The sequence below is a fragment of the Balearica regulorum genome, chromosome 11, assembly GCF_011004875.1.
Source record: "Balearica regulorum gibbericeps isolate bBalReg1 chromosome 11, bBalReg1.pri, whole genome shotgun sequence".
In the NCBI taxonomy this organism is placed as follows: domain Eukaryota; kingdom Metazoa; phylum Chordata; class Aves; order Gruiformes; family Gruidae; genus Balearica; species Balearica regulorum.
The window spans coordinates 12,343,536-12,367,410 of NC_046194.1; positions in this window are offsets into that span (position 1 = coordinate 12,343,536).

Genomic DNA, 23,875 nt, shown 5'->3' on the forward strand with positions numbered 1-23,875 from the left:
CCCTGATCTTCTCCTTCATCTACACAGGTTTCTTGTTGTAACTGGTACTGAGTCTTTTACTTGGACCAAGGATAAGAATGAAGCGTGTTGATGGTATAGGAGAGCAAGGGGAGAGCGCTGCTTTTCAAGCAAACACCTTATTTATCAACAGCACAGACTCAGCCTGGGAGAAACCTATTTCAAATTCACAGTGAATGATTTTGACCAGGAAAAGACACACTTCGAGTAAGTGCTGAGAAGGACAGAATGTCCTGCACCAGTGTTTTGGGAGGAAATGGTCCCTGTTTTCCACTTTGAAGAGACATTTGTTTTGAGGTCTACTGTCATGGGATTCTCCAAACTTAAACAGGACATGAAATGTTTTATTCAAGATGCTTTTTGTCCCTTCTGGTATTTCAGTTTAACCAGCAAACTACTAAAACCTATGATTTACAGAGTCCTCATGAGCACAGAGCTGGGAGGCCATGCTGCCACAGTAAATGAGAGTTTGATTGTGCATTCCTCACTGCAGGATTTAGCCCTGGGAGACGAGGAGACAATTCCAGCCCTGGTTCAAGATCCCAAGCCTTGCAAGGTTGGCAGTGCTTTCAGAGGGAGCCAGAGAGTCCTGTATGAGTCTGGGCACATCTGCAACCCTTTCTGAATCCCACTGTGCTCTCTCAAAAGCTCCTTTGCAGTGTCAGTCATGAAATCTGTGCTGCCTGCTCCCATGTTGGTGGGTGATGTTTATGACTGCAGGCTGGAGCAGCAGGTGAAGGCAGGAGGCAATGCTCTGCCCTCCTCTTGTGCAAGGGGCTGGTCACTACTTGCCTCAGGCAATGCCAAAGACAAGGAGTGTCTCTCTTCAAGGAGACTGCTCTACTTCTGGGCTACATCAGGAGTGCTGTACTGAGGCAAAATAGATATAAGTGGAGAAAAGTATTAACCCAAGGTGTTTAGGAGCTTGTTTCTGAGAAAACTCAGGCTCTTGGCATTAGCAAAATCCTCCGCAGAGGATCTTTCAAGGGTGGAGGAGCAAGGACTGCAGCACTGGAGGACCCTGGGCAGAGACAGATCCCACAGGGCTCTGCAGGACAGGTCAGGCTTGAGATCACTGCTGGTGGAGCTGGTGACACCAGAACAAGGAGCTGCCAGGGTATTTGCAGGCAGCCACTGCCAGGGCCATGCAGCAGAGAGCTCTGAAGGGCTGCGTGGAGGTGAATTTTTCCCTCCTCCTGTCACTGCTCCACGTCGTCTGTCTGAGGACAGAACACAGTTAGAGCCACTGTCCCTGATGCTCATTCTCCTCCTGGTAATGAACCAGGGCTTGTGCTGTTACGTAGCTAGTGCATCCTCCAGGAGCAAGACAGGTTTCCCACGCCAAGGTTTCCCATGGATCTCCTCCCCATGCATAGGGTTGTTGGCTCTGGCAGAAGGTTGTGAGTCTCCTACAGCAGCATCCATGAGGCTGAGTGTGCTTACACACCTGGGACAAGAGTGGTGAAGGACATCTGAGGAGAAGCTGGTTACAGGGTCCCTTTGGAAAGCTTGGGGGATGAAAAACCCTGTATAAGCCTCAACCCTCTTCTCTGAGTTGGGGCACATCCTGCATGGTAGAAACATTTGTTTACCAGGGCATTTGTTCAACATAGCCGAGGTTTTGTCTTTTTCAGGCTCACCAGGGAGACCAGGCACAGCAGCAGCTGCTGCATCTGGGCTCACATGACATTAGTAACCGCTCCAGCTGGGCTCTGGCTTCCCACCGTTATGGACAGCGATGATATATGAAGCACGCAGGACGCAGTTTGGTTTTTAGGTGCTGGAGTGAACTTGCAGTGCTGACAGATTAAAAAAAAAATGTTTGGAGCCTGAACAAATGTGACGTGAATGTTTTCCAAGGAGAATGAGGGGTGTGGGAGGACAGCCCAGGCCATAGCAAGAGCTGGTGCAAACTGTCCCAGAGGGTGACAAGAGCATTGACGGGAGTGAGAACTTTCATCCTCTGCTGCTACGTCAGACCAGGCCTGAAGGAGTCTCCACTTCCCTTCCACTGTGGACAGTCCCTCTTCAAAATTAGTTGCTTAGTGGGAAGAGATCACCAAACAGACAGGTGATCTGATCCTGGGTGTCAGAACAGTTCTTGATGTCATCCTGGGGATGGGAAAGATACCATTTCCTGTACTTCTATGGTTCTGCTCTTGTGGCACTCTCCCCAGCTCAGGGGTTAACACGTTACTTTCCTCCTAGGGATCACTACGTGAAAGGAGAAAATGTACATGGAAAAGGGTGGGGAGGGGAAGAGAATTGATAGCATTTGACAAAAAAGGGAAAAATCTCAGCAAATTGAGCACCAGGTGTTTCAATACTTTTTGAAATGGAATTCGTAGATATGCCATCCATACATCTGATGTCGTATGTCCAGTACAGAACCATGAGCTAGTATTTTGGTGTGTTGCACCCAGAATAACTCCCAGGCAGTACATTCATATTTTAAATACTGTGCAACTGCTGACACAAACTTTGGGGACACGCAGCTGCAGTAACAGGAGCAGCTGCTTCTCTTCACTGTAGAAATGCAGCTGCCTCTGCATGGAGACACACTAGCTCCTTGTCAACTTGTGCCGCAGTAGTTCAGGGTAGAGGAAAAGGAGCCAGGAAGGTTGTGGAGGCAACAAAAACTGTCACTGGGATGCAAACTGTATTTCACACTATGATTCTTCTCGGGGTTGCTCAATAGCTGGGAAAAACCTGGGCTTAGGGCTCTCCAGAGGACGTGCTGGGATTCAGAGCAGAGCCTGCACATGCAGAAGATGGCACTCGTGACCAAAACCCCATGGATGGATGTCGCCAGCGGTAACCCTGCCTGACCCTTTCCCTACGGCAGCTCTGAAAGCGCAGCTGAGGGCACATCACTGGCCTCCCTGGCAGGATTTAAGAGAGTGAGAGAGGGAAGCACAGTTGCCTTTTATTGTTAATACCCTTAAGCATTTCTGTCCAGAGATGCAGGGATTTCAATGACTTCTCTGTACACTGGCACGGGAATGTTTATACACCAGTAAATAATGTTAACTGCTCATCTGTGGCCGAGTTTAGCTGTTGCAATTACAACCATTTCCAGCAGCTGATCTGGGTCCTGCACTCTGCTTTCCCTCTTGCCCTGGCTCTGTGGTTTGCCTGGCAGTTTGACATTTTGTCAGCCTGAGGGTAATGCAAGTGGAGAAACCAGTGAAAGAAGCTTTCCTCCGAGAGCCAAAGCAGAATGCATCCTCCTGCGGCAGGTACCAGTTGATCTGGGGTCACATGAGCTGTGTTGCTTTGCTGTCTGTTATGGGGCTGACTCTGAAGCCCTGGACAGATGCTTGCAGTGATCCCATATTCCCACCTCTTTCCTTCTTGGGAGCTACTAGGCATTTTCAGGATCCTTTATTTTCCTCCTCTGTGAAGCTCTGGTGTCTCCCCTAGCAAGAGGGTAATGCCTCTTTTGCTCAAGTGCCTGAACTCAAGGGACACATTTTGGAGGGGCTGGGTTTTGTTTTGTTTTAGGGAGGCAGTGATCGGGACTGTAGCTCTGCGGTCCATGGTGCCACCCCCACAGGCCGCATTAGCAAGAGCTCACTGGAGAGGTGACCAGCTGAGAACAGGCTTGGCACACCTCAATGCACTTTGCCCATCTGGCATGTGAGGTCCCCAGCACCTGCCTGCTAAGGGCAGGGGCAGTGCCTGCTCCTCACCTGGAGCAGTTCAGCAGCCCCTTCTCCACCCCTGGCCCAAAGCATCATTCATTCAGGAGGAAGAGAACATCCTCTATGCTGCTATTAACCACTCCCAGACTGGGGGGGGGGGGGGGGGGGAAGCAATGGGACTGCCTCTCCTTCCATCTCCTCTTGGCCCAGGTGGGATACAGCAGGACAGTTGGTCCCCATGGCAGCCCTGAGAGACCACATGACACCAGGGTTCTCCCGAGTCCATGGCACAGCAGGGCTGCTCTCCCAGTCCAGACTCCACCCAGCTGTAGCTGCTCTCTGCTGCTGGCACTGTCATTTGCCCCCGTCCACCTCCACACCCCTGTGAGCATCCATGATGCTCCTCAACCTATGCCCACAAGAGTACATGGAGAAATGCCAGCACTGCTCTCCCTCAGCTCCAGGATCTCCTGTGAAACACTGACCTAGATCAACCCTGCACTGCGCATGAGCCCAGCTGGCTGCTGGGCATGGTGAGCACCACTCAGGTACCTCCTCCCCCACTTTGGGATTTTACTTTCCACCAAATACGTGGAAATGCAGACCCTGTTCGGCCAACACAGCCAGTGCCACAGTGCCCAGCATCCACCGTCCCCCTCACCTTCGGTTTTCTTCCCCTCCATCCCAGCCGATCTGGTTGCTAAAAGCAATCAGTGGCAGCTGAAGTGCAAAGGAGCCGACACCGTGAGCTGTGGCTTTCGCGCTCAGTGCCCTCCAGCTTCTGCACTCCCAAAGTCATCAGAGCAGAAATGCCTGCACACATAGCGCTTCTCCAAAAGAGAGATGCTGGCACTAGGATCTGGTAATTGCTAGCACGTCAGGAATGAGAGATCTTCTCCTAATACTCACTAAGCTCCAATCTTAATCTTGTTTGTCGGTGTTAAGTCTCGGAGAAATTGGGCCGATGTGTTGAAAGGAGGTAAAATAAAAAGATTCAAGAGGAGGCTGAAGTCTCTTCAGAAAACTGAAGAGAAATAATCTTCAAAGGATCCCACAAGCCTGCACACCCTGGCCTGGAAAAGCGGAACAGATAAACATTCAGAACAGCAGTGGGAGCCTTGCTGGATTTATTTTTCAGCCTGGTATTTTGTGGAAAGAGACAGAAGAGTTAAGGCTGGAATATCAGAAAGCAGTTACGGGATTTCAGCACCCAGGGCTTGACCCCTTCTCCTGGGACCCCATCCCTGGGGTCACTGCTGCCTGGCAGGCTCAGGTCCTAGAGGCAAAGCCCAGTTCCTGTTTCCCCACCAGGCTGGGGACCAGCCAGAGCAGTGGCACATGAGGGGCTGGATGCCTTTCCTTGGGTGAAACCCCTCAGGCAGGCTTGCAGTCCTTTCCCACTGCCCCACCTGTGAGCAGGATCCAGCCAGGTGGAAAGACCTGCAAAGAAGGTTCTGGGGGATGGAAGGAGTTGCCTTTGGCAGGTGGCCTCTGCCTATGTCCAGGCACGGTGTTTGCTACCCATCATCCTGGGATCTCAGGGCAAGCAGCCAGGGCAGTGCACCACCCTGCCTGGGGCTGCTTTACCCCTCCCGCATCCCGCTGCCTTGAAGCATCCCTGCAGACAGACCCGTGCCAGCACCCTCTCACCCTCACACAAGGGACATGCATGGAGGGGTCTCCCCTCTCTTTGTATCCTCCTCTGAGGCCTGGCGGGTTCCTGCAGTGGAAGCTGCTTCCAGACTATGTACTTGTCACTGCCCGCCTAGCTGCAGCTGAATCCCTTCCTCAGCTCACAGATACTCCCTGACAGACCAAGGCAACACAGGTTGCCATTAAATAAAGCCCTGCTGTGAAAGGTGCTGCCTTTTCCTCTTGAAAAAAGTCTCTGTGTATGAAAGAGACCAGGGATCATCCCTGGCATACTCCAAATGCACACCAATGTGGCACACCGAGCACACGCCTTTGTCCCATGCACTGCAGAAGGACATGCCCAGCCTCTGGGTGTTTGCAGGAGGAGTCGTGCTGCAGAGATGTAGATAAGCTGAACCAGATCGTGACTGTGCAAGCAGGGTGGGATTTAATGGGAGTCCCACAAAGTGGGGGCAGCCTATCTGCAGGCTTTTGGCTAGACCCTGCAGCAGGGAGGCAAAGCACTGACTCCTCAGGCAGCTCTACCAGCTTCAGGCTTTGCAGCAAATTTTGCCTTTGTGATTGCCCATGTATTTGGCCGACAAGGGACTCTAGGATGCTGTTAGAAAATGCCTTTCAACAGCAGTCAAATTCACCACCCCCCCCCAAAAAAAGAGCAAGCCATAATTACGCCCACACAGCTCTCCACAATGTGCTAAACGTCACCTCCCTGTCAGAAATGCACCCGCACTGATAGAGTGGATATGTTGATTAAAAGTCCCCCAAAATGAATAGATCAAGACAAATTTGCCATACCCCTGCAGCAAGGGTGAAGTGCTTTTTAGTTAAGGACAGAGATGCAAATGTCCTGAATCATCACAAGCAAATAGCAAAATAGCACCTGTCAGAATATTAAAAAACAAGCATTCAGCGTTCCCTTGTGATCAGCTCGAAGGAGGCCTTGAGTTAAAAAAAATTAAAAATTCCACTGAGAGTTGAAAAATATAATAGGCTGAGAGTGAGTGAAGAAAATGGCTTGATAAAAACAAGCGGGTATTACTTGCTGGTGATTTTGGCATGGTAACATGTCAGCGTGGCCAACAGAAGGGTCCACAGCATCCCTGCAGGCAGCAGCCTGTGCCAGAGCTGCTCGGAGGCCGGCACGAATGCCTGTCCTTGGGGACGGCACGAGGTACTGTTGACCTGCCCAGCCTGCTCACAGGCTCCTTCCCATCAGCGGCAAAGTCCCGTGCCTCCCAGGTGCGAGATCCCTTCCACAACCCAACAAAGCCCATAATCACAAGCACTCAAATAACCCCAGTCAGCTGGGAAAAAACGACTTAATGCACACTGAAATGCTTTGCTGGAGGATCAGCCTTGGGGTCTGCTCCATGCCAATCCTCTCGCCTGTGTCAGACCTGCCCGTGCTGAAGGAGAGAGGATTTAAGTCTTTTTGGGTAATGAAGGCAACAGGGTTGCATTTCAGAGTCATGCGATGTGACCCCATAAGCCATTCTCCTCCTTGCTGTGCATTTGTTGGGGAGGCAGCCTGGGAACGCACAGGAAGGGTCCTGTACATGTCCAGAGCCCTTATTATTAGGATTGATTACAGGGGAAACTGGCTGAAAAGGATGTCTGGATGCTGATGCTGCTGGGGAGAGCAGGCAGGTATCTCAGGCTGATTAGGGCAGACAATTATTTTCCCAGATTGAAAGGGTTAAATGAGTGAGGAGGTTTGGGGGATTCTTTTGCATTTTGGATGTTTTCATTGCTTACTTTCACCTAACCCTCTTTGTGTTCAGGTTAAAAACCCATACATGGGGGAACACGGTGCTGTGAGGAGCGTCCCACACATGTAGCCTCCCCTCCAGCCTCCACCTGCTGGGCTGCACTCCAAAACTGTGGCTTTGAGCACTCCCCAGCTTGATGATGTGGCTGAGGCCACTACCATACCAGAGTCAGGAAGGGATGAGGGCTGGGAAAGGCAATGAAAGGAGCAAGTGTTGGGAAGCACAGTGACAGCCAGCACAGCCCAGAAACAGTGACAAAGGGCCGGGGCTGTGAAAGGAAGGCAGAGCGAAAGGGAAATGCCTGGAATAATAAGTGACGGATGGATGCCTTTGAAGGGGACTCCAATATCTTGGGTCTCCCGCCTGACCTACTTAAAACTGGCATAATCTGATGAATGAGCATCCTCCAGCTCTAAATATAAACTTTGCTCCTCTTTATTTAAATTCCTTCCCTCTGCCACCCAGGGGTAGGTCTGTGGTTGACAGCTGGGTGCAAGGCACTGTACGTATTCCATAGGTCCGTAGGTCCCAGAGTCCTGCAGAAGGCCCCCCCCTCCCTGTCTGGGGAGAGCTGGGGACCCCAGGGAGGCTGCTGGGTTCTTTTCCTGTGAGAACGGGCCATGCAGCAGTAAGGGCACCAGCACAGACCCCAGAGGGACAGCGCTGGCATCACACCATTTTCTAGCAGCCTATTTATGAACAGGAGTAAAACTGTGCTCCACAGGGCATTGCCTATAGGGGAATTATGGGATCCACTGCTGTCAGGTAGCCATTCCCAGCACAAGTTGCAGAAAACTGTGCATCAGGAGCCAAAAGTCAGGGGTCTCCCATTAGCTCCTTGTATATGTGTGATTTGCGGTCAAAGATTTTTCATTTTGAATGAACCACAAATCTGGTGCACAACAGTCTTAAGGCATTTAAACAATTGTCAAATTTAGGCAGAATTTGGCAATTAGCTTAAGTGAGAAGAAAACCAAACAAAACCGCAATCCAAGACAAACCAGCTGCAATCAAAGCATTTTTTTCAACCTGTTTTGAAATGAAATGTTTTGCTTAAGAATGCCAAAATGTTTCATTGATCCATTTTCTAAATTAAATGCTTCAAATTTTTGCAATTCAGCACACCATTGTTCATTTAAAACTCGACCTTCTTTAAATAAAAAGGGTAGAAAAAGAACAACTGTTTTGGTTTGAACAACATACTGAGATGACAAGATGAATTTTTTTCATTTTTCCTGTTTCATTGGAAAGCCATATTAAAAAAAAAAAAAGACATTTTGATTCAATCTGAACCAAATTTAATCCATTCCTCACTCTGCTCCAGAGCAATTTCCATATCTGCATTGTGTATTCCCTGGAGAGCTGCTCTTGCTGCAGCCCCAGCCCCACACGCACTCTCGGCATGCACAGCTGGAGCTGGCACAAAGGGGATGCTCAAGCAACACTTGGCCGGTTTTGTTCAAGCAACTCAGCAGTGATCAGGTACCAGGCATGGATCCAGCTTTGTCAGAGACATAGTGACTGCTGGTGGTAAAACTCCAGCAGAAATGAAGACGCCTAAGCGGTGAGATGGTTGAGGGCAGAGCGGTGGAGTGGACAGCCTGGCCCTGTTCTTGCAGGAAGCCCAGCAGCAGTGCGTCCCTGGCTGAGATGCACACTGCACTGTTCCCAAGCAAGAGCAGCTGCCACCACCCTGGACTACTGGGCTATAGCAAGGGATGCTGCATCTCTGCTCTCATCCTTCCTGCAAGAACTGCAAAGCCAGGGCATGCCGGGGGCTTCTGGAGCTCCAGGTCTTCCCATTGTCAAGTGGCGAGCAAGCCGGTTTGGTGAGAATTCCCAGCAGATCAGAATAAGACTCATGATATTGTTTCATCAAGGTCTTTCATGAAGCCCTTACAGCTCACAGCTCCCTAAGGAAAAAAAATTTCCAGCTCATAGGCTCTGGGACTGTATGAGGTATTTAAGAACATTCATATGGTTTATTCAACTTCCTGGCTTTGGTGGCAAAAATGTATGTGGGATTAGAAAGGAAAAACAATTAAATTAAACCCCAAGTCATTACAAAAAGCTAGCAAGCTGAACATCTCCCAGTACCACCAAAAGAATTAGATGAGTTTGTTCCCTTTGTGGAGATAGGCCTTGTTAGTTTTCTTGGCAGGATCTCCCACGTTAAAGCAACAAGGCAAATGTTTGCTTTGACTTTTTGACAGTGTTTGTGAACACTTGGAATCTCAGTGGGGAAAAAAAAAAGATAAATTTTCTTAATCTGAAATGCTACACATGTTGATTTTTGCAAAGCTCAAATTTAGGGTCAAATTTGAACTGAGAGTCTCCTTGAAGAAGGAGGAGGGGCAGAAGATAATATTTGGTAAAGAGAAGAGAAAGATGAGACAGGCAAAGTGGATTTTTTTTAAGCTTGCAGGGAGATACTAAGCTCAATAATCAGACAAGAAAGGCAGTGAACAGCTATCGAAGCAGCAGCCGTTTTAAGAGCTGTACTCATCTGAAAGCGACTTTTAGTTCTTGTGAAAACTGCCGCCTTAACAGCTGTCCCAATTAGACCCAGCCAGAAATTTCCCAATAAACCAACATTTTTGTCAGAAAATAATTCACTGAGTCTGAAATGCTCTAAGTTGGCTGAACTTTTGTTGAATTGAAAAGCAGGGCTCCAATTGGGTCCGGTGCTCAGCTGCCAGGTTTGTGCTATGAGCAGCAGCGCTCTGACCGAGAAGTCAATTTTGCTGAGCAGTTGCAGGCGCCAGGAAGCTCCTGGTTCCCATAATTTATGTTTGGGATTTGGTTTGAGTTAAAAAAAAAAAGGCAACTGAGTTCCTTATAAACTTGAACCAGCCGAATTGGCTCATGCCATAATCCCATATGCCTGACTGTTTTAGGATCTGGTGGCTGGATCTACGAGAAAAATAAACCCAAAAGTGCTGTGGAAGTGGCTCCTGCCAAGAGACATGGCTCATTGCTGTGCCCACATCTGCGTGACCCCAAGGCCAGCAGGTCTCCTGGAGTTTCTCCTTCCCTGGGGTGGCCCTAGCAGAAACATCCTGATGTTCCCTTCCTCCTCTTTTAAGTATAGTGAAAGCAATGACTACAGTTACTGGGTTTTTTCAGCTATGTCTTTGAAACCTGATGTGTTACCACTGGACATATCACCAGATTTGTTCCAGCTGCCTCATTGCATCAAAAACTTATTAAAAGGAGGAAAAAGTCAACAAGACTTAGTCTAGGAGACCCTGTGCAAAGCTTTGCATGAGCATAGAGAGATTTTAGCTAGCTGTACTTAAATTAATTGGTTTTTTTTGGTTTTTTTTTTTTTTTTTAAAAGTCACCAGGCAGAACAACCCAGACTCCCCTCCAAGGGTCTGCCAGGCTCCAAGGCAGCTGCTGGGGCCAGAGAAGTCCTTGGGCTAAACCGGACCTGTGTTTGCAGGGGAAAAAAGCTGTTAATGCTCTGTGTAACTCCTGACCAGCAGGGAAAACCCTTTCTGTGAGTGGTGATGATTAATTACTAATGATAATTAACCTACAACAACAGTGGCACTCAGAAACTAGAGCAGAGGCACACATCCCATCATGTGCAGCTCTGAAGGAAAACAGAGCCCCTGCCCCAAAGGGATTTTCTTTTAAAAAATGCCTAGAAATGACGACTGATGCAAATGGAGCTTTTCCTCAGATGAGTGCTCCCCAGGGCAGTTTGCAGAGCCTGCTGTAGGTAGCAGTCTCCCCACGCTGCTGGCTGTTGCTCACGGAGGGGCTCTGCTCCTTCGCTGGGTGGCTCCAAGAGCATCCCCATGGATCTCAGTGCACCAAGCTTCCCTGTGCCCCGGGGAGAGGTGCTTTCTCAGGGCCCCGCTGCCTTCCCATCACCAGTCCCATCTGGTGACCATCACTTGCTGGCCCCATCACCATGCAGGTATGGTACCAATGTTGCCTATCGTGCTGCCACTTACACTAACAGAAATGTAGGGGTGTCCCGTCCCACTCAGGGGGCAAGGGTGAGGTTAACTTTTTAATTCTCTGCACGGTAACCAGAAGTAATGACAATTACTTCAGAGGTTCAAACCAATCATAAATTTACTTAAAACTCAGTGGAACTACAAAAGATGGAGGCTTGGCAAAAGTCATAACAATGCTCAAAATTTAGTAGAGCTATGAAAGGTAAGCATTTAGCAAAACGTGTGACAATATTACCCTAATGTGCCAAAAATTAAGTTAGACACAAGGAGAGTGATAGAGAGGAAAAGAAAGAGAGAAAGAAAGAGAGAGAAAAGATATCACCACCCTTGGATCCAGCGACGTTCTCTGCTCGTAGTTGTAGTCTTCAGGTGGTGGGCACACACCAAAAACTTATATTTCCACTTTTTATAACCCGATGTGCCCACCCCATAGGCAGGGGTCTGTCATCACTGAGCAGGCACTGTATGTGCTCAGGAATGTTCAGAAACGTTCTAGAAATGAGTCGGTGGGTTGTGGAGGTCCTGGGGGGGTCTCGCTACCCCCCGCCCCCTTCAGGGCTGAACAAGTGAGTGGTGATCTGTCACAGGCACATGGTGCACAGAGCACAGATGGTCATTGTTTACATATTTTAGGAATAGAGGAGTGGTCTCACAAGACATTATCCTGCCTCCGCAGGCTCCTTTCTCATTCAACACTCCCTGGTCATCATCAGCCCATCCCTGTCCATGTCAGGACGGGTGTTTGCAACATTCACTTGTTATCAGGGCCTCACAAGGGGTACTGGGCTGGAGCTTGCAATCATACCCCTTTGGTCCATAAAAGTGATGCTAAGGGCCCCCTGAAGCTCGGAAAAAAAAAAGCATCTGCCACTGTCTCCATCTCATCTTGCAAGCTGTGACATCCCACCTCCCTCACTACCTATCCCTGCTGACAGTTGTACTTCCTGCAGAGCAAATGGGCTGAAACTCCACAAAGTCATTTGCATTAATTTCCATGGCCTGGTTTCTCTGTCTGGATTCTCCCCATCCCTCTAGCTGCCCTGCCCCTTCAGAGCAGGAGCACGAGTATCTTGCCTATTTGGGGTTTTGCTGTATCCCTGTTTCCTTCCCAGAGGAAAACAAATATTGGTGCTGGACACCTGTGTGTACATGCAGGTTTAGCAGCACACACACCGAGCTGCTTTTGCTTGACCCAGTTCCAAGGCGGAGGCGGACATTTCCCCACACACTGTTTTCCAGCCAGCTTTCCCATCTCTGCTCCCTCACAGGTCACATCAGCAGCTCACCTGTCGCCATGCTCTCTGTTTCCTACTAGCCCAGCTCACTCAGCAGCCCCGTTTGTGTTCCCTAACCAGCCTGCCCCCTTGAAACCTCTCGGACGATGGGCCAGTTGCCTCAGTGGGTGGCAGCTGGTGGCCCCAGCCCAGTAGCTCCTGAAAGGGCTCCTTCTGCTTTCTGTCCTGCTCAGAAAAGGACTGTAACAGCATCTCTCTCTCTCTGGGAGAAAAGAGGGTCTCCATGGCAGCTAGGAACAGCACTAGCATGACAGTAAGACTGTGCAAGAAACTTGATATTTTTTGTCTTAGAGAAAATGCTTCTATTTTTGACAAAAGGCCTTTTTGAGGTATGAAACCTCTTATGAAACTTCTCCCACATCAGTGCTTTACATAAACTATGTTGCTGTAGTTGTGTTATTCATTGCACACATTTTACACCAGCGTGAACTAGTTTATCTCCAGAGAATGGAACCAGAGCCTGGCTGCGGAGCAGGGCCTCCTGCAAGCCACATCCTCTGCCGGTCATCTCATCCAAGCCATGCCTATCACAAACAATGCTTCAGCCTGGTGCAACTCCTCTGAACAGGGCAAGAGCCACACTACAGAGTGAGAAGAGGGTCTCACCAGCGTGAACATCACCTTTAGCCATGCAGGAGGAGACTGTAAACGGGCCAGGAAACATCACACAGTGCACTCTGAGTCACAGTCTCTGCCAGTGGGAGCTGCAAAGATGAACGGCATTCCGCTGTTACAAAGTGCTCCTGAAGAGCCCGTGGCCCTAGAGCACGTGGGGAGGATGGCCAGCTACATCCTCATAAGGATTAACAGGGTGAAGAGTCCATTTATTACAGTAGTATCACAGGTTTTTTTTTCTTTGAGCCTCAGGTGTCAGGGCTGATAGCAGATAGTTTGTTTCACAGCGACTGTACAGTAATAGGTCAGGGGAACAAGTGAAAATGCCACCTTTGAGGGGAATTAGATCATTAAAATGTCACAGTAGTACCTTGGGAAGCCAACTGGAGATTCCAGCTGCAGTTTCTTGCTCCCTCTGCTAGGAAAAATAAATAACACATGCCAATTGAGACTAGGCCTTTCTTTTCTAGAGATTACTATTTTTTTTTATATCACCATTGTTTCACATCACTTTGCCAGCAAGAGAGTCATGATCTCATTTTCCATTGCCACAAAGTCTGAATTTGGGGGGAGTAAAAGCTTTCCTCCAAGCCTGGACTAAAGGATAAAAGGAGTGCTCTGGGGACAGTATCACAGAAGGGAAACCTATACACCACGCCACCTCCCATCACATCTGAAGAACATTAAATTAATGGCAGTGCTATGCTGGAGTTATTCCCTTTTCTAGCTTTTCACCCTCAGTGCATTTTTTCCAGCAGCAATTTGACTGTGTGGGTCTTTGTTTTTGCTCCCCTATCCACACTGCTATTGCTCACGATCTAAATGCCCTAGAGATTGCCAGACCCTCATCCCATCATGTGAAGCAACATTGTCCATTGAAAAATATCACCGTCTAGGTCTGTTTGCAGCTCTGAAGCTGTCTTGGTTGGAGCCTGCAGGGGATTTCTCAGTGCTCAGCTTCCTCAGCTGTGTAATGGAAGAAATAATCCTTATCTTTAGCATGGGCCCTTAGCATTGAGGAACACCACGCTGCTATCATTGACCAGTGTCCTTGTTAGAAATTTTCTTTCCAAGTACCTATGGAAGATGTTCTGCACAGTAATAGCACGTTTTAGAAGAGGCCACAGTAGGTAAAGCCAAGTCCTCACTGTGCCTCTTGTCCCATCTCCCAGTGGCTGCCCAGAGGAAATGCTAAGGAAAGAGGCAGGTATGCAGACAGTTCCTCCATTTCCAGAAGGACCCTCCAAGTTTCAGAAAGTCATCTCTCATGAGTTGCCGTAGTCCTGTTGTCTCCTTGCTTTCCCGGGCTCTTGGTCTGCCCCCGTCAGGGCTGGGAATTACTTCCCACACCAGCTCAGGATGGAGAAGCTGAACCAAAAAAAACCCAAAAAACTTTGACTGCTGTCAGAGTACCTTATCTAGGTAGCCAGTCACAGGAGAGCTGATGGCAGCAGCTGCCACCACTCCTAGCTTTTCTGCAGATATGTCTTTCTGCTTCCCCTCTCAGAGGACCAGCTCCACAGCCAGCCTAAACCTTCCCAAAACTCAGAGCACACCAGATCTCGAAGCAGTGACCACTTTGCTCTCCCCCTGCATTATGCCTCAGTGCCTAATTGTGCTAACAGTTTTTCAAAGGCTTCATTCCTCTTCTGCCATAATTCAAGTCTTTGTTCCATACCATGGTGCAGAGGGAGGACCAAAAAAAAAAAAAAATCAGACACCAAGGGGCAGATGACTCCTTCCCTTTGACCATGCACACAAGGAAAATCAAAGCTACCTGGGTTTTTGTTTGTCAACACTAATCTGGTCCAGGAGAGATAACAACCACAAATGCACAGGGCTAGGGTACAAAGAATGGGAAGGGAGCACAGTATTGTGGCTGGCTGAATGATTTGACTGCTGGCAAAGCAAAGTCTTTTGTCCACTGATTATTTTTTTTTCCTTGCAGATTACTTTATTGGTTATCTTTTGGGTTTCCCTGCTGTCTTCCCAAGCATCTTATTACTCTATTTGGAGGATATTTCCAGAAGTTTAGGGGTGACTAGGAAAGTGTAATTTAAAGCAAGGGCTTTGATCTGAAACCCCACTTCTAAAGGGGACATTATCTAAAGGGGACATTAACACTGTGCTGGAATCTAACTGCATCAGTTGAATTCACCTTGGCAAACTTTTTAACTCTTTGCCCACTGCTTTTGATGAGCAATTTTCAGTCTGTCAGGCACAGATTAACCATTGGGTTCAAGGTGATCTCTGTGCTGCAGGGTCAGCCAGCTTGTCCTTTCCTGTCTTTGATTGGATGATGGGATGATTTTTTTTTTTAATCAGAAGAAACACAGATTGCAAGTAAATGAAAAGTTTAAAAAAACCAAATTAATATTATGATAAAATTCAGTGTCCTTTTTGTTTGCAACATATCCATGCATCGGGGGGATTGTGATTGTTTTGAACTTCTCTGATCAGCTCTAGCCCTGACTACAGGAAATAAGCTAGGAAGATTTGGAGTCATGCCACACAAGCAGGTTCAAGGCAGGGAGACACATAAGAGCCAGAATATATTCACAACTGCAGCTTTGATTCTCCAATCCTCCTGGACGGGGAGAGAGGGATTATTTAACTTTGAAATTCCAAAATGGCCTTGGTGTCCACAAAGGTTTTTGAGAGTGCTTGCAACACAGCAGGAGCCAAGGATTAAGGTCTAAACCCATGTTTTGTCCCTGAATAGCTATCCTGATCACTAATAAAGTGAACTCTGTGCTCTCAAGAAATATTTATCTACATCATTAAAACTCCCTGCTATTGCTGTGCATGACTGGCAGCCAGCAGCCGGGAGCAAAACCATAGAAGCCCTTCAGCCTGAGCTGAAATGCCCCTGCTGAGCAGAGCAAGGGCGAAGAGAGGGTCAGAATAGCTGGGCAGTGCCAATGGGGACAGAGGCACCTCATCAGAACTGTGACAGCATCGTTAGCACCCAAGCCAGAATAGCAGGGAAGCTGGGCTCAGGGCAGAGGGCCACCACTGTCACTGCAGAGGGAGGCTCAGAGACAGCATCTCCATGCACCGCCACTGCCCCCATGTAGCCCTCATCTGTCCCCCATTTATGTAAGCCTCATTTACCTCAAATGCTGCAAACAGAGGAAAGACCTGCAGCGTGATAATAGCTCCTGCAAAATGCAGCACTTTTGCAAAACAGGCTCTGCTCTTGTCTAGCTCCTTCCAGAGGGTGGGGAGCCCTCAAGTGCAACAGGTCATGACTCCGCAGGCTGTAAGACCAAGGGGAGAGGCCTCCCCAGAAGGGAGGGCTACAGTCAACTCCTGCTACTGAAATTTTGGCTTCAAGTGGGAAACCACTTTGCACCACCAGTGTGAATACCACAAGCTGGGCAAGACTATTAGAGAGCTGCAGCCCTTTCAGGCAGTGGGAAAGCAATGGAGCAAGGAGACAGAGCCTGTGTGCCACCTGGGAAGTCCTAGCATGTTCTGGGGTATCCCAGGCTGACATGAACTTGTTTTTTGAAATGCTGTCCTAGAAATCATCCTCTGGTGTGCTGCTGCAGCAGCACTGCACATCCCACTGGCCACAGGGAGATCCTGGCACATGGGCACAGAAACTTGGGGGCTCTGTGGAGGAAACATCACCAAAGGCACTCCAAAAAACCCCGAGTCAGGCACCAAGCAGCAGGCACATAGCTGAAGAGCACTGGACCGTTATCATGTTAACCCTGCCTCTATGGGTACTGGCCACACATACATCATGCTGCAGCTCTCAGCACTCAGCTTTTGCTCAGGACCTGCTGTACTCAGAGGCACAGGCAGAAGGAAACACACTGTGCCTTCATCCACCTCAGTCACCACAGCTTGTTCCAGCCAGATCATTGGCTGTACAGACCCCTTGGTTCCCTCAGCCCCCAGAGCTATGGTTGAAATACTTAAAATGGAATATAATGCACAAAGTTCAAGCATATGGTTGTGTGAGGCAGGCCGAGGATGGACAGAGACCAAGGGTTTATCTTCTCTTCTAATGCAAGCACACAAGGAGACATCAGATGGAAGGGGAAGAAAACATAGCCCTCAAAACATAAATGAAGTGGTTCTTTATACCACAATTAAACCAGGAAACTCCTTTCTGCGGTGTTGTGGATACAGTTGATATGAGTTCAAGGAGCAGCTGGACCAACTCACAGAACAACAACAATCCATCGAGAGTTAGTAGAATCAAATATTTTAACTTGGAAGGGACCTACAGTGATCATCTAGTCCAACTGCCTGACCATTTCAGGCTAACAAAGCAAATTAAGGGTGTTGTCCAAATGGCTCAAACACTGACAGGTATGGGGCATTGACCACCTCTCTAGGAAGCCTGTTCCAGTGTCTGACCACTCTCTCAGCAAAGAAATGCTTCTTAACATCCAGTCTAAACCTCCCCTGGCATCCTGTCACTGGATCCCAGGGAGAAGAGATCACCATCCTCCTTCTCCACTTTCCCTCCTCAGAAAGCTGCGGAGAGCAATGAGGTCACCCCTCAGTCTCCTTAACATAAGGATAACATAACATAATTCAACATAAGGATGTGGCTTTTACAGACAAATCCCTGAGCCACAGATTGCTGGAGGCTAGGAAAGTACCCTAGTGAAGCTCAGCAAGAGACCCTAAGATTATAGGAAGCATCTGCTGTTTGACTGCTGTCAGAAATCAGACACTGTTTAGACAAGGCTTTGGGCTCTCCCAGTACAGCAGCTCTTTCTGTACCTAAAGATTGTGAGCCCAAACACTTGCGCTAATGCTGGGTTAATTTTAGGAATACCTGCCTTTTCTCCTGCACATAGCTGGGCAATATTTTTCCAGCAAATAAGTCATTTGCTTTAAATAAATGCAATTTCTAGGCATCCAAGGTGATGCAAAAATTCAGGTCAATTCCCTGAATAGCTTCTGCCACCAAAAAAAAGCAACAAACCCTCTGAAGTGCTGAGCAAATCACATGGAGAAGGGTTGGAGTCCTTCCGAAACACTCTTTTTTTTGCTATTTCCAAAATGCTTCTATTTCAGGCACTTCCCATATACACCAGGGATGGGCTCCTTTTGAGCCCCAGAAGCACAGACCTAATTTGCTGCTCTCTCCTGGGGTTACATCCCCCCAGAGCTCCCTCCTCACCACCACACTCCATCCTGCCATAGGGTCAGGGCTCTCACCCTGGCAGTGCTGGTGCAATTCACAGGAGCTGCTTTGAATGCCTGTCAGGCTAGAGCAGGACCCTGAACAGGCACAAGATAGTTCCAGCTCTGGCACAGTCCCTGCACTGGCTACAATCCTCTTCAGCCTGCACTCCCAGCCCCAGAGCCCCCTTTGCTTGAGCCATGTTCTAAATAGTCTCTACATGGTGCTTCTGCTTCCTACAGCAGTTATGGGGCTCAGCAAGCCAGCACCTGTGTAGTTGACTTCTGCAGACTCACCTAGGTTTCATCTCATTATCCCCCTCCCTCCCCAAACCACCAGTTGCAGCTGAGCTGAAACAGCTTCCCTTCCTACCTGCCTTGAAGAAAATGACATTTTCTATGCAAGAGTTAAAGTGCCATGGGATTCTTTTAGTTTTGAAGGAAAGTTCCCCCACATGGCCACCCTATTCCAGACATAGGAGGAGACATAGCATTTCAGTGGGGTATCAGTTATGCCAAACAGGGTTTAGCTAAACACTGGAAATCAGATGCTGGTAACAGCAATGCACCAGGTTCTCCTTTCCCACTATGGTCTGGCCAAACAACTTCACTTGCAGATCCTTTGATGTCCCCTTGGAGGCCATTTAGAGAATGGCCTACAGAATCAAAGACCCCTGAACAAAGTGTTGGCTGGATCCAGATGCCAAATTTTGACTTTTGTCTTTTGTGGCATGCCTTTGAGTTCAGGCTGATTTTAACTTTGAAAGTCAGTCAGCACTGTACAGTCTTTACTGATTTTTACACAGCATCTCCAAACTGGGACTCTCTCTTCAGAAGCCCAGGGCTTTCCATCTGCAAATGTCTCCCTACAACCCTACTTCAGACTAACTCACATCCAGAGGGCCTAACATCATCCCAGTTTTATTTTCAGAAAAGCCACAAGCATTCATAATCAGATCTCCTCATAAGCATGTAGGTATCTAGCTCTAAGTGAACATCTTGGCTTCCAGAGTATTTTGACTGACGTACACATTGACCCAAACTTTGGGAACAGAGAGGGTCATCGATTCAGATTGGGTAAAACACAGCATCCCTGACAGGGGACACATTTGAAACTAATTAGAGATTGCTCCCATTAGACTGGCTTCTGTCCCTCTTCATACCCCCTGACCCCAGCACAGAGGTCTCTTTACTGGGCCAGTCCTGAGGACCATTGGACTATCTTCCCTCGCAGGGAAAGGATTTCTTCTCTCCAGGGCTGAGCTTTGGGGAACAAAGCAGCATTAGCACATCCTGATTGTGTTTAGCTCCCATTATTTTGTAGAGTGCTTCATGAAACCTTAGTTTTTCTAGAAGTATTTTCTTCAACTAAATTCCACTCCATTTTCTTCAGGCAATAAGTGAATTTTGTTTACAAAGTACTTCAACAAGTCTTGAAATTTCATTTCTGGAAAATGGGCCTCAGGCTTCTGAGGCATTTGAAACCATGCTGAACTATGGCAATTTCAAGCACTTACCTGTCTCCTTCCTGCAAGTCTCTGAATTAAAGGTTACCATGACAACAAAGCCCACACTCTGTCCAGCAGAATGAATTGTTTTTGCATGACATCATTATTAGCCAGGACCCAACAAAATTACACAAATGAGATTCCCAGACAGCAGGACCACAGAAAGCCCAAACAAGCAGCATAACAGTTACACATTAAACTTATCAAAGGAAGGAAAATGTCACCCAACCCCCCAGCAGTAATTCTTTAAAAAAAACATACCAAAAAGGCTGATCTTCTCCCAGTACCCCTGCAGGGCTACAGAAGTAGACCAGACTGCCCTGTTACAAACTGAAATTGATTTCCACCCTGGGAGGTGGCACAGTTGCCTGCACATCCCAGTAGACAGCCACTAGTGTTCCCAGCAGGGATGCTGACTCCCAGCATGCTTCCAGAAAGCCAGCCTGGTTTATGCTGTCTACATGGAAACCCAAAGCGGGAGAGGAGTTGCTGCCTTGGGTGAAATGCAGCTCCCCATAGCCATTGCATGATGCACCCACAGCTCCATCCCCCCAGCACCTGGAGCATCCTTACCCCAGGGTAAGGAACTCCACACATACCTTCTTACCCAGGACATTGCAACACTGCCATGTGATGACAGACCCCGACCTCAGAGCTTCCCCTACCCAGGACCACCAGCAGATCAACCTCCCCATCTCCTCTGGGCCAGGACCCTCACAAGTCAGTTGCTTACAGATACTTCCCTTTATAACCATGGTCAGGTGAACCCAATCCTCTCCTCCCAATGAGGATATGAGTGAGGTCCCCTGATCCTAGTTGATTGAGGGCGGACACTTGAAAACAAGTGTATTCTGGCAGCAGCTGTTTTCCAGAGGGGAGAGAGGCAGTCACTCAGCAATGAGTTGCTATAGATGGTCATTCAAGCATAATAAATCCTTCTTATCAATCCTGTCTTGCTACCTCTCATAATTTAAGATGGGTGTAATAAGGCAGCATGAAGGCAAAGGCTAGCTTTACAGTCAAACTGAGGATTACAGTCTGGCACAGATATTTAAAGATTCATAATAGCAAAGAGAAATTATAAGAGGAACCTAAACAGCTTCCCTCGAATGCCAGGAGGTGGGCTGATGAATTATGGTCTTTTCCAGCACAGGTCTGGGCTGATGTATAGCTGAGCTGGGGTCAGACTGGGGACTTACTGCTCCCAGGCTTCTTGAGCAAGTGTAAAACTTGCATGTGCTGAAAAAATTGTGTATTGACTTTAGAGAAGGTTTCTGTCTGTGTTATATGCATTTTATCTCTTTTTTAATCCAGATCACTCCATGCTTTTCTTCCTTTCTCTGAATAAACTCAGCAATACTATTTGGTCTCCTACTCTCCCCATTCTTCACAAAAGCCCAAGTACGTTTCCCCTTATAAGCAACTTGTCACTCTGCATAGGAGCTAAGAGCTTTTGCTTTCTGATTGCTTCAGAAAATGAAGCTTAATGAAGCTACCCAGACTAGTCCTTCCCAGGCCTAAGCCTGAAGTTTATGGCACCACGTCTGAAGGAAAGTTTGTAGGCCTGAAAGCTTGGCTTCTTTTCCCCAGCTGTGCTATCTGTGTAATAAAATAATATTGTTTTTTCCTATCAGTCTCGCCTCACTTATGTCCTTAGACTGTCGCGGCCGCAATACTGCCTCTGCTGAAACCACTGCTGTCAATTCCTAGATTGTTATTTATCAGGGATCCAAAGTGCTTTTATAAAATGCCTAACGCTCAGCTAGCTCCTACACCTCTCCCCTTCTGAAGAAAATCACCCAGTGCTGTTTTTTGGAGACATTTTCTCTCTGCTAGCCAAAAGGGCGGCCGTGGGGATGGAGGTGACACAGCCTGTTCAGCCCAGGGTCCTGGCTGTCCCAGGCTGGCTGGCTCCTCGGTTGTGTTTTCCGCATCCCCCACCGCACAACACCCATCATAGCCCCAAGGTGGTGTGTAGGGGGAGACCTGAATCCCACCTGTGGTACTCCTTCCCTGGCGCAGGGACCACAGCAGTATGCAGGGTAAACACCTGCTTTGTTGGTAACACTGCAGGGTTGTGCAAGAATGAGACCCAAGAACCCTTGCAGTTCCCACACCAGAGATGTCTTCCCTGCCCTGGGGTCAAAGCAGGGCTGGAGCAGGCTCCTCCTCCTGCTTCCCCTGACCATGGGGCTCAGGGAGGCATTCCCTGCTGCTATGGGGTAAAGGAGCTTTGCTGTGGTTGACACCCCCTCCCACTGCCCCAGGCTCATATACTGGTCCCTTCCACAGCCCATCGCTTGCTGCCTGCTTAGAGGTGGAGAAGAGGATATCTTCATCCCCATGAAGAACACTGAGGATCCACAGAAGGAGCTGATCATGTCCGTGCTGGGAAGCAGTCCCCCTTGCTGCTCTGGCTGCTGTTAATACATCACCCGTCCAATAAGCGTGAAAAGGGAAGGTGGTGGGGACAGGAGGAAAGTCACAGCCACTTTTTCCCACCTCCAATTGCAGTGAGTGTGTGCTTGTGGCGGCAAAGCCTGGGATCCCCCACAAGGTCCCTGCAGCCCGCAGCCTGCCAATGTGTGAAAGTGTAAGGGAGAATGAATCCCAGCAAGCCACAAATCTGCCAGGCAAGGATGTTTTCCATGGAGTGGGGCGACTGCAAAGTCTCAAACCATGTTCTTGCTGACAAGCTGCTGATAAATGAGTTTGGTCAGGAGGAATTGCACTTTGCAGAAGAAAGCACTGTTTGCTTACAAAGGCAGCTGGCATGGTGATGGTCCTGGGAAGAGTCCCACAAGAAGGAGTCATGAAGTGTTGGACCTACTCTTCTTACAGGGTGAAGGAACCAGAGAAGAGAGTTCCTTCTGCAGAGGTAACCCTGCCTTGATGTTGGGGTTTTTGATCATGCCACCCAAATGTGTGAAGGATAGCTTAGGGCTGGCTTTTGGGCACTCACCCCGCCTCATGAGGAGGTGGTTTGCAGAAGAGATCTCTGGAACAGCCACCCTTTGAAGGTAGAAGATGACCACTGTGCCCCAGAGGACCCTTTCCTTCATGGGGCTGTGGGGCTGAGCCACCCCTCTGGCTACATTACAGCCTGGCATAGGGGACACATTTATCTGCTCCCCAACATCTGGCACCTCAGAAGCCACACATTAACAGTGTTGTGTCCCCTCCACACCCCCACCCTGAGCACTGCTGTAGTGTAAGCACCTAATAATAAAATCTGCTATTGCATTCCTAAGACACCTGTCAGCCTGAGCACTAAGTGCTGGGGTAATAAATACTTGCTCAGCTATGCCTCTTCTCTGCCAATTCTCCTGGCTCTGCCTGTTTTCATCAGTATTTCTTTTCTGTGGACACTGCAATTACACTCTGTTCCTCTTCAGGGCCCTTGTTCCAGGTTCAAATAGAGAAGTGATAATGCAGGGAAGCTTTTCACATCGCTGTTTATTTTTGTCTTCTGAGTCAGGAAGATCTTTTCAGGCTAGGACCAACCCTGCGCAGTTTAGATTGATGAAAGATTTGGGGGGGGGGGAAGGGGTGAAAACTTCAGGTTCCAGATTTTATGGTTTAAACCAGTGGTGGGCTCCTTCCTTGCTTGCTCTTTCTGAGGTCACAAGCTATGCTCCTTCCTCAGGAAGACATAAGTATGCAGCCTGTACCACTAAGACCTGTGGTAACTATCCATCTGCCACAACAGCTGTGAACCCCGGCGCTTCCGAGCCTCTTCTGTCATCTGAATCTCTGAGCAAGGAGGAGGATTCAGCTGAATGCAGCAAATTCAAATGCATAACTTTTTTGTTCAAGGTTGCAATATGTTTGGAGATATTGTCCTGCCAGCAAGTCCCTGGTGCAGCATCCAGATGGTGCTCAGGGAATCTGAGGAAGGGCGTTTCGTTCCTTCTTCAGGTGTGGAAAACAACTGACGATGTCACTGGACTTATTTGCTGCTCCTGCTATTTCCCAGTGGTAATTGAGGGGGTAAAAAGTCCTCACTGAATATGTGGGAATTTGGGAAATCATTGATATTTTTAACTAAAAAGTAGGCAAAAATGCAGGAAAAAAGCACAAGGGAACATAAAATGTTTCAAACTTAGTGCAATAGGAAGAGCTTCAGCATTTGGTGCATATAATTTTTTTTCTGCTTTTGCGTTTGAAGAGATTTACTTCATTCCAGATCTTCCTACCCAGTGAGAAAAATCCTTCTTTCTATTAGTTGCTAAATATAACTTCTTGTGCATC